This window comes from Lissotriton vulgaris, chromosome 2_1, assembly GCF_964263255.1.
Source record: "Lissotriton vulgaris chromosome 2_1, aLisVul1.2, whole genome shotgun sequence".
Taxonomy (NCBI): domain Eukaryota; kingdom Metazoa; phylum Chordata; class Amphibia; order Caudata; family Salamandridae; genus Lissotriton; species Lissotriton vulgaris.
The window spans coordinates 1,660,639,085-1,660,649,442 of record NC_141687.1 but is presented as its reverse complement, the minus strand read 5'-3'; the positions used below and the strand labels follow the sequence as shown (position 1 = coordinate 1,660,649,442).

The following is a 10,358-nucleotide window of genomic DNA, read 5'->3' as shown; positions in this document are numbered from 1 at the left end:
GGACGCCTTCAAAAGCGCCACCCGCACTCACCACCAACTGATCCGAAAAGCCAAGAAAACAGCACTCAAGGATCGACTTGACAACAACGTCCACAACAGCAAGGAACTTTTCAACATCGTCAAGGAATTTTCCAATCCCTCAGCCAACTCCAACGACATCACCCCCTCTCAAACCCTCTGCGACTCCCTAGCATCATTTTTCCACAACAAGATTGCAGACATCCACAACAGCTTTGACAACCAACCCGGAAACCAACCCACCCTACCATTTGCTGATCATCTTCCCCCCGGGAACACCCTCATCGACTGGAACCCAATCTCCACTGAGGACACCATCCGCCTGATGAATTCCATCCACTCAGGATCCCCCACAGACCCATGCCCTCACCACATCTTCAACAAAGCAAACTCCGTCATAGCACCGCACCTCCGAGACGTCATCAACTGCTCCTTCAACTCCACCACCTTCCCGGAAGACTGGAAACACGCTGAACTCACCGCCCTTCTGAAAAAACCAACAGCGGACCCCACCGAACTCAAAAATTACCGTCCCATCTCGCTTCTCCCATTCCCGGCCAAAGTCATCGAGAAAGCTGTCAACAACCAGCTCGCCGCCTTCCTTGAAGCCAACAAATCCCTCGACCCCTCACAATCTGGCTTCCGAGCAAAACACAGCACTGAGACCGCCCTCATCGCAGCAACAGACGGACATTCGAACTCTACTAGACAATGGAGACACAGTCGCCCTCATCCTCCTCGACCTCTCTGCAGCCTTCGACACAGTCTGCCACAGCACCCTTTTACAACGCCTCAACAACATCGGAATCCAAGGTAAAGCACTTGAATGGATCACCTCGTTCCTCACCGGTAGAACCCAGAGAGTCCGCCTTCCTCCATTCAAGTCCGAGGCCTCTGAAGTCATCTGCGGCGTACCACAAGGATCCTCACTCAGCCCCACCCTCTTCAACGTATACATGAGCCCCCTCGCGGCCATCGCACGCCAACACAACCTCAACATCATCTCTTACGCGGACGACACTCAACTGATCCTTTCTCTCACCAATGACCCCAGCACCGCCAAAACTAACCTACACGAAGGAATGAAAGAAGTTGCCGAATGGATGAAACAAAGCCGCCTGAAACTGAACTCAGACAAAACAGAAGTCCTCATCTTAGGTACATCCCCCTCTGCATGGGACGACTCCTGGTGGCCGGAAGCCCTCGGAAAAGCACCCATCCCGACAGACCACGCACGGAACCTAGGCGTCATCCTGGATTCTTCACTCTCAATGAACAGACAAGTCAGCGCCGTATCCTCTTCCTGCTTCAACATTCTTCGCATGCTCAGAAAAACATTTCGCTGGATCCCCTCCGATACAAGGAAAACAATCACCCACGCTCTGGTCACGAGCCGACTGGACTACGGAAACACCCTCTACGCGGGTACTACCGCAAAACTCCAGAAGAAACTCCAACGAATCCAAAACGCCTCAGCCAGGCTCATATTAGACATCCCACGCAACGAACACATCTCTGGTCACCTTAAAGACCTCCACTGGCTACCCGTCAATAAGAGGATCACCTTCCGACTGCTTACCCACGCACACAAATCACTCTACGACATCGGACCAGATTGCCTCAACTCACGACTGTCCTTCTATACCCCCTCCCGCCAACTACGTTCTTCCAGCCAAGCCCTCGCCACTGTACCTCGCATCAACAAGACCACCATGGGAGGCAGATCCTTTTCATACCTGGCTGCTAAAACATGGAACTCACTCCCTGCTTACCTTCGCCTTTCCCAGAACCACCTAGCGTTCAGAAAGCAACTTAAAACGTGGATATTTGACAAGTAATCCTCCTCCCCTTCCAAGCGCCTTGAAACCCTCCGGGTATGTAGTGCGCTATACAAATTCTTTGACTTGACTTGTGCTATAGTACATATATGATATGATTCCCTCGTCTTCATTGCTCAATTTTGCTTATGATAAAGTGTCACTCATAGTTGTTGAAATGTCACTCATAATTACACTGAAATTATGAAAATGTCACACATGCCAATATGTGACCTTGGCAGCTATGCATATTCTTAAACTTTATTCAGTGCTTTCTGTTGTGACAGCCAACACACTGCATATGCGTGACAATGCATTTCAGTGCGGTAATGCGGATTACCACACTGAAATGCGTTAGTGTCACGTCTGATGCGTGATACTTGACAGGACTGCTTTGGGTAAAGTCTGCGCTATATAAAATTGCATTCAATAAAGTTAAATAAACAGAGTTTCTTCTTTAACTATTGCTGTTCAATGATTGATGCACAAAGTACAAAGGGAAACGCATATTTGCCCATAGACCCAACTCAGGCGGAAGATTCCCAATTTTTGAAGTCAATTAGGCTTTATTTTAGCTGTCTACCGCCTGAAATTGGCTACGCTTCAGAAGTTAATAAGGAAAATACATTCCCCGATTACTTTTTCAAAATCCACCACTATCACACCATTGGAAATTATATTTCTTTACCAAAGCCATTTTCTTACCAGTTTTCAATTTTGTCAGCTCATCAGAGGAGGTGAATTGATGCCTTTGACGCGCACCAGTTGCTCCTTGACGCGGCACTTCAGAAAGCAGAACTTTCTGAATCGCCACAACATGAGCCTGCTGCAACATGGCCGCCGCTCTGACGAGAAAAAATATGTTGAACTACAGCTCCCAGAGGCCCCAGCGAGTGCCCCCCTCCGCGCTCTCAGAGAGGTGGCTCCGCCCCCTGGGCACAGGTAGTGGCGTTTCCGGTGAGAGCGGCAGACAATGCGTGAGTGAGAAGGAGAGATCGAGCAAGAGTTACAAACCCATGCACATATTGAGTGATAGAGTCGGTAAAGCCTCCTGGAGCCGAGGTGAGCAAGGTGCAAGGAAGGTAACTAGTGTGGGAGTGTTTGAAACAGTGCGTTGTTTCTCGACCCGGCTTCTGTTCCATTCTTCTGTCTCTGGTATTCCCTTACTGTCCTTATCGTCCACTCTCTGACGAGCTCAACTGTCTGCCTCAGCGGGTCTCTCTCTTACATCTATCTCAAGCTACCTCTCTCAGCTCTGTGTACCTCTCTCCCCCCCCCCCCCCCCCCTACCCCCCCCCCCCCCGTGTGGGATGTGGCACCTGTTATACAACGTTCTTCCTCTCTCCATCTGCTTGTCACAACTGTCACATCTCTTCATTTTGCTGCGCATTTCTCTTTCTATCTCCCCGTCTTACCCTCGCCCCATCTACCTGTGTCATCTCTCAATATCCCGCCTTTCCCTCTTTCCACATTTATCAATATACTCCATTTACAGCGGAGTAAATGACACCAGGACACACCCATGTTCTCTTCTGCACGGCGAGCTATACGAATGCTGTCAAAGTTGTTCGTGTCATTGAAACTGTAACTGCATTACTTTTGTATACCGTATGCGTGTATTCATGCTGTTGTGCGTTGTCCACGCACGTCTTACAATAAAAAAAATAGATGCACTGCTATTGGTGTAGCGTTTCGGCGATTCCTTCTCTCTTCTTTAGACTGTGCCGCATTTTGTTAGAACAAGAGGGAATTCAGGGTTATAGCGTGAAGGGATGATGTTCTTGGATGCACCTGCTGTTGCAGGTTATTAGGAATACATTATTATGGCATGCCTGTCACAGAAAACGGTAGGGGAGATCTGTTATGGTGCTACGCCCTTTGGCTTGGGATATAGGACAAAAGCGGATGCTGGAGGGAATGCTGCTTATTCAGTGAACGGGTGGAATGACATCATCGCCAGTAGGAAAGCTTGGGCTTCGTGGTATAATATCACTTTTATAGGCGGATACAGAAAGATACAATTGGCCTCTGGAATAACGATGCCATAACTGTTTTAAGGGAGAGTTCTTAAGGCCCTCGGGTGCTAGATAAGTGCCACTGCCATAGAATGAGTTTGGGGGAGGGGGAGGAGAAATACAGTGCGACGGTACCGGTTGTTGTATGTGGAGGACTAAAGTATGATGGCAACAGATTTTGCCACACATGGGATGGGTAGAGTAGCATGGCATTGCTCCTGGTAAACTGATACCTGGTACAGCAGCGTACAATAGCCTTTTGGATCGGACATTTATATGGTATTGATCACTGGGAAACAAAGAACACCTTGTATATAAACAAGTGCCCCAGTCTCGTCGGTGAGGAATAAGTGCAGACGAATTATAGTGGTGGTGAGTCTGTCAGGAGTAGTGCCTGGCGGTGGGAGATCAGTGGTGCGATAGAGGAGTAAAGTACTGAGCATGGAAGCAGGAATGTAGGACATTGTGAGATAGCCCGGCTACCTCAGGACGGATATGCATAGGGGGACGGTATCAGATTTGGGTGAGTAATTAAGCGATAGTGCTGGTTCCATGGACTGAGATGAAGACAGAGTTTTAGAAAGATTGCATCATGTTTCGGGTGGCATTAGTTGCTAGGTTAATTATGATTGCAGAAGGGGAATATAGGAAGAGTAATCTTTGAATGGCATTGCTCATTTAAGAGTAAAGGTGAGGGGTGGTAAAGTGCACTGCCTTTTGATAAGTTAAAGAGGCATACAAAGGATGATACAAAGAACAAGGTTCCAGCTGGAAAGGAACCTAAGGATGCAACACAACCCAAATCTTTGCCAAAGATCCCCCATATACAATAAATCTTAGTCACCAGATAGAACTTGGTGGTTGTTCCAATTTTTTTTAGGCAGCTATCAAATTCAATTGCAATACATTTTTCAGGAAAGGTTGCTCCATCGTGATACAGTGACATAAAATGCTCAAAGATGTGCGTGTGAAGGTGAAAGAGTAGTGGGAAATGTATATTTGAACAACCTCGTCTGAATGGGGTCGAAACATCGACTTTTTCTGTGCTAATGCGACATGTACTATGTATGTCTGAGCCTACTTGTGGTTTGACTTACCATTGTACTATGCTTCCGCAATTGGATGGCCTTATCTCTCTTGTACCATTCTTCATAGGTCATAATTTGTATCAATGTAAATATTGTACAATATACTTATATCTATATACTTTTCCCACTACTCTTTCACCTTCATGTGCACATCTTTCAGCCCTTTGTCACCGTATCACAATGGAGCAACCTTTGCTGAAAAATGTATTGTAATACATGCCAAGATGCATTTTGGATCAACAACCAAATTCTGACTAAGATTTGTTGTATATGGGGAGGGGTCTTTGGCAAAAGATTTGGGTTGTGTTGCACCCTTGGGTGAATTTGCAGTTGGAACCTCGTTCTTTGTATCATACTAGCAGCTCGTCCCGACGTTGTCCGGGTATGAATTGCTGCCGGCCAGTAGTATATTGTTTTGTAGGATTTCGTTTTGATAGCATTTCTTATCTGTGACAGGCCTGTGAAACGCTCCGATTCACAGTGCACTGCTGATGCACTTAAGAGTGCACGTTCAGTAGTGTGTGAACTCGAGTTTCCCTACTTTATTTTTCCTTGCAATATTATATAGCGCAAACTCGACAACATGGCATGAGCACTATTTACATTACAGAAGAACACATTAATTTGTGGTAGGCACGGGGAGACAAAGCGATTTGCCTGGAATCACAGGATGTTGAGCTGATGCCGAGATTCGACCGTAGCTCCCCAGCTCTAAAGTTCGCAATTCTAGAACTTATGGCGGGAGGTGTGTCTAAAAGTGTATGTCGGTGCTGGCCATCAATGAGAGACCTGTGCATTTTTCAAATGGGTGGTGAAAAAATATGCATATGTTGCTGGAGATGTGGGCCGCCATGCCACCAATGTACTTACCGGGGGAGGATAAACACCCATTATTCCACAACTTTCTTTCTGCATACCATCACTCTGCATACTTTCATTACAAAAGTACCATGACTTCGCAATGCAATTATAACGCATGGCATTACATTTTATATGCTTTTACCATACATACATTTACAACGAAATTCGTTGTAAATGCATGAATGGTAAAAGCATGTTTTTTTTAATGTTTAGATAAGGTAAGTATGGGTATAGGGGTATATGTTTTGGGATACTGAGGTATATGTTTTGGGTGTTTGGGTATTTTAAGGTTTCAGATATAGTTTTGGGTTATGGGGTACAGGGGTAGTTTAAGGGTTTAGTGATAGGTATGGGTTTTGGGGTTCAGGGGTATTTTTAGGGTTCAGGGCTAGGTTTGGGTTTTGGGGTACAGGGGTATTTTTAGGGTTCAGGGCTATGTTTGGGTTTTGGGGTACAGGGGTATTTTTAGGGTTCAGGGCTATGTTTGGGTTTTGGGGTACAGGGGTATTTTAGGGTTAGGTTTGGGGTACAGGGTTATTTTTAGGGTTCAGGGCTAGGTTTGGGTTTTGGGGTTATAGGGGTATTTTTAGGGTTCAGGGGTAGGTTTGGGTTTTGGGGTACAGGGGTATTTTAAGGGTTCAGGGCTAGGTTTGGGGTACAGTGGTAATTTTAGGGTTCAGGGCTAGGTTTGAGTTTTGGGGTACAGGGGTATTTTTAGGGTTCAGGGGTAGGTTTGGGTTTTGGGGTACAGCGGCATTTTTAAGGTTTAGGGATAGGTTTGGGTTTTGGGGTACAGGGTATATTTATAGGGTTAAGATGGGTTAGTGTTTAAGGGTGTTGGGGTATTTTAAGGAGTAAGGGTGGGTTATGATTATGGGGTGCAAGGGTATTTAAAGGGAGGAGGGTGGGATTAGCACACGCTATGAGACATGGCATGAAGGGCGGAACGTACCACACGCCCCCATCGTTTTTCACGCCCCCCAGCACACGCCTACAGCACAACGCAGACACGCCCACAAGGGACTACTTTGCTGGCACGGTTCTTTTACCTTTTAAATGTATATGGTGGGCGTCTGCATAGCCTATGTCCTTCTGCTGCAACTGCCCTTTCCAACGCTGTATTGGGTGTTGCGATTGGTGCTGTGGTTCCTGAGATTACCCGCCTCAAAGGTTTGGGCTCTCTCTTTATTATATTAGTATAGATTAGCCCATTTCCAAATGTGATTGGGTATACCCCTTTGTTATGTACTTACAAAGGATGGTGGCACCCTCTGTTAGATAGGTCAGAGAATTGTAAGAAGAGATTTATACCAATACCAATTTGGGGTCGGTCCCATGAAAGTGGCGTGTCCGCATCCACCATGCTGCTTTAGGTGTAAGCTCTATGCTTTTTTTTTCTCCGTAGGAAAAGAAAGGGGCATGGCGTGAAGCCTTCTTTGAGAGCTCGTAGCAGAGCAGCTGTTAACAATAGCAATTTATACAGCTTTCTGTGGCCGTATGTGTGTTCTTTTTCCCATACTTTATTATTCATAGTGTAAATGTGTGCAGAATCATTAGTTAGAACTTGTATATAGCCTTACAGTAACATTTTAGTTTAGGAGGCAATTATATTGAAAATACAATGTCGCAATCATATTGTTAGACTGAACATTTAAATAACTAATTATTTGCATATTTTTACTACAGGTAATGGAGTGCTGTAATCTTTAAGGTAGTATGCAATTATAAAAGTAGAACATTTAAAAGAAGACATATTTGCGAAACTTAGCAGTTCAAAACTGTTTGGTTTCCAACAAAATGTCATCGCTTCTTTGCAGTTAGTAATTCCATTATGCACAAATTTCGGTTCTAGTGAAATAAAAAAAGACAGTTTTTTAAACAACAATTTGAAGACTATATAATAAACTCGAAAGTTAAGAAATATTCTCTATTTGTGTCCATGCAAAATGTAATGTCTTCATTGTACTTAGTAATTCCATTATATAAAAAATATTGATTTAAGGTTTTACCTTACTATCATGTCTGCACCTGTAGAAAAACATTGTCCCCGTGGGCGAACGTTGCTGTCTCGTAGCACAATATATCTGCAACTTGAGGCATTTCTCTGCTGCCTACCAGGTTTGGGTAACTGAAGGGATACTCATGCTGTATGGTTCTTGGGCGGGATAGATCTTTTTTTAAACTCCGTCGTCCATGGCTCTAACCTGTTATGTCTGTCTATCCAGACGATGCTCTGCTTCCTTTTACTTGGTGTTCTAAGTTAAAATCCAGGAAGTGAAGCTGTCCTTTCTCCTTTCTCCTTTACAGTGAAGTACCACCAAACATAGTTACAGCGCTTGTATGAAGCGCCTATGCAGTGTACCATTTACACACCGGAGCAGGGGCGTAGTTCAATTGGTGCAGTGGCACTGGGGTCCTGGGGCATAAAGGGCCCAATGAATCCTGGCTAGTGCTGTATTTTATCATTCAAACCGCATACAAGGGGCATTTCTATCCTTACACAAGCATTGGAAATGCAATAGGTCTCGCATTAGAAAAGTTGGAGCTATTTGTTTTGTAAATGTAATAATTTTTTTACTTAAGTTGACGTTTTGAAAGTAGTTAATTTTTGGTTTTTATAATCACAATGGCTTATAAATGTTAAAAGTAAATAATACTTACCTAATAGTTGTTGTAATTTATAATGGCACTAGATTAAACGTTTGTAATTTAATTTTGTGAATATTATGTTTTTTGTTTTTTTTTTGGTTAAAAAATGTATATCAAAAGTGTAATATTAATAATTTTTTTTCTTTTGTAATAAAGCTTTAAATATTGAGACATTACATCTTTGCTGAGAACTGGGACTTAAAGAATGAGTGCTTGGGATGCGTGATGGAGAAAAGGGTGGTGTGATAAGCGCGAGGCGCGTGAGTCAGCTGGAAAGAGCGTGCACTAAGTGAAGAGCCAATGGGAGAGAGGCTGTGGAATGAGTGTTAGCGTGCTAGAGAGAACGGGGGTGTGATAAGCGTGAGGCGAGAGACGGCCTAGCGGCCGTCAAAGTGAAAGCTGTAGGCAGTGAATAAATTAGAGGAGGAGAAATGCCTGAGGCACAGCGCACGCTGGGGGATGCCTGTGGGAGGGAGGCTGGTGGCTTTGATGTGCACGTGCTTTTTAGGTCCATGCGCTTGCGCATTGAGCTTGCTTTTCACAGGCACAGCATCAAATCGCCCGATGGTTAAGCTCTGGTTAAGCCCCAATATCTCTCGCAAGCTCAATGCGCAAGCAAAATGACAGGCTCGACCTAAAAATAATATTGTGCACAGGTGACTGGGTATATAGGAACAGCGATGCATTCCTGTAAACTAACAAACCTGTGAATGCTTGGACTGGAGCTTAATAAATTGAAGTTCAGCCCTTTCCCCCAAATAACAATTAGTACAGTCCTGCTAATGGCTCCTGTCCGTTTACAACAATACAGCCAAGTAAAAGAAGGACTTTGGAAAGAGGCTGAAGTGCAGAAAGCCTAATTTACATACAAAGTGAAAAAAACACGAATGCTGCATGTGTCTTATGTCTGGAGTAAATTCCTGATTATGTGGGTATTTTCAAATAACGAGGACTCTCGGGAAGCTGTGGCTCTCAGCTGTCCTAGGCATAACCCTGGAATTATTTGGGAAATTCAATTCACTCGTGCAATTACACTGCTTCACATTTCCTCACACGAACATTTGTGTGCAAGGGCCCATTAACTTGCTAACTTTTTTTCATGTTTCTACATCAGGAAAACATTTTTTCCAACGAAGAAATCTTTCTGCCTACACCTTGAAAAAATTTCGATAGTGTTTCCTCTCCTATTGACATGGACTTACCCTGCCATTGGCAAGGTTTCATTTCAAACGTTTCATCAAGGGGATGGGGTGACAAGTCTGTGGGTGTGTGGAAACATTCTGCGCATGTCCTACCAGGTATGCCCACTCCTGGGGAGTAACTCCCCGCTCATGGGACAGATTTACTCTTATATAATATTACATTTTCACTGATCCTGGTGGGTGGCTCAGCGAGATGACTCACCGCTGACATCACGCAATGCTTTGAAAATCGTGGATTCAAGCCATGACCAGGCAGACTCAGCCTCCATCCTCCTGAAATACATTATTTCTCGAAACCACAGAGGATGCACCAGGTAAATAACCCGGGTGTTTAAGATACAGTTCGGAACCTGTTGTAGTTCTTGCCAGGTGCGCCTCTTGAAATCCATCTTAAATAAAACAAGAAATGGGAAATGAAAGGCAAGAAAGGCTTGTTTTTTTTCTACTCCTTTCATGAAAGAAGAAAAAATACAATTGACCTCTTGAGGCACTCCCCTTTGTGTGTTTTTGTCTGTTCAATTGTATTTATGGTTGTTGAGTAGTTTGACTATTAGAGGGTGAGTTGAGTGCCTACAACTAATATCTTACAAGACTAGCATTTGTGCGGCCGTTCAGAGCATAACTACTCTTTCTTTGGGATTATTTACATTTCATAACTTGTGAGCTTTTGTTTTTAGGTTTCGACTTTTGGCGAGGGGCGAAGCCCCT

At 44.4% G+C, this 10,358-nt stretch overlaps 1 protein-coding gene across 6 annotated transcripts in view; it reads left to right on the top strand.

Annotated features, from left to right (window-relative positions):
• Window positions 1–2,751: 2,751 nt before the first annotated feature.
• Window positions 2,752–10,358, top strand: part of PHACTR4 (phosphatase and actin regulator 4) — a 633,103-nt gene continuing 625,496 nt past the window's right edge. For 2 of the 6 annotated variants that reach the window (XM_086957583.1, XM_086957578.1), the window contains exon 1: window positions 2,769–2,917. The gene's annotated coding sequence lies outside the window, so the exon portion shown is untranslated. Of the gene's footprint in view, window positions 2,918–10,358 lie in introns of all 6 variants that reach the window. The other 4 variants (XM_086957584.1, XM_086957577.1, XM_086957585.1 and 1 more) reach the window with 4 other exon arrangements.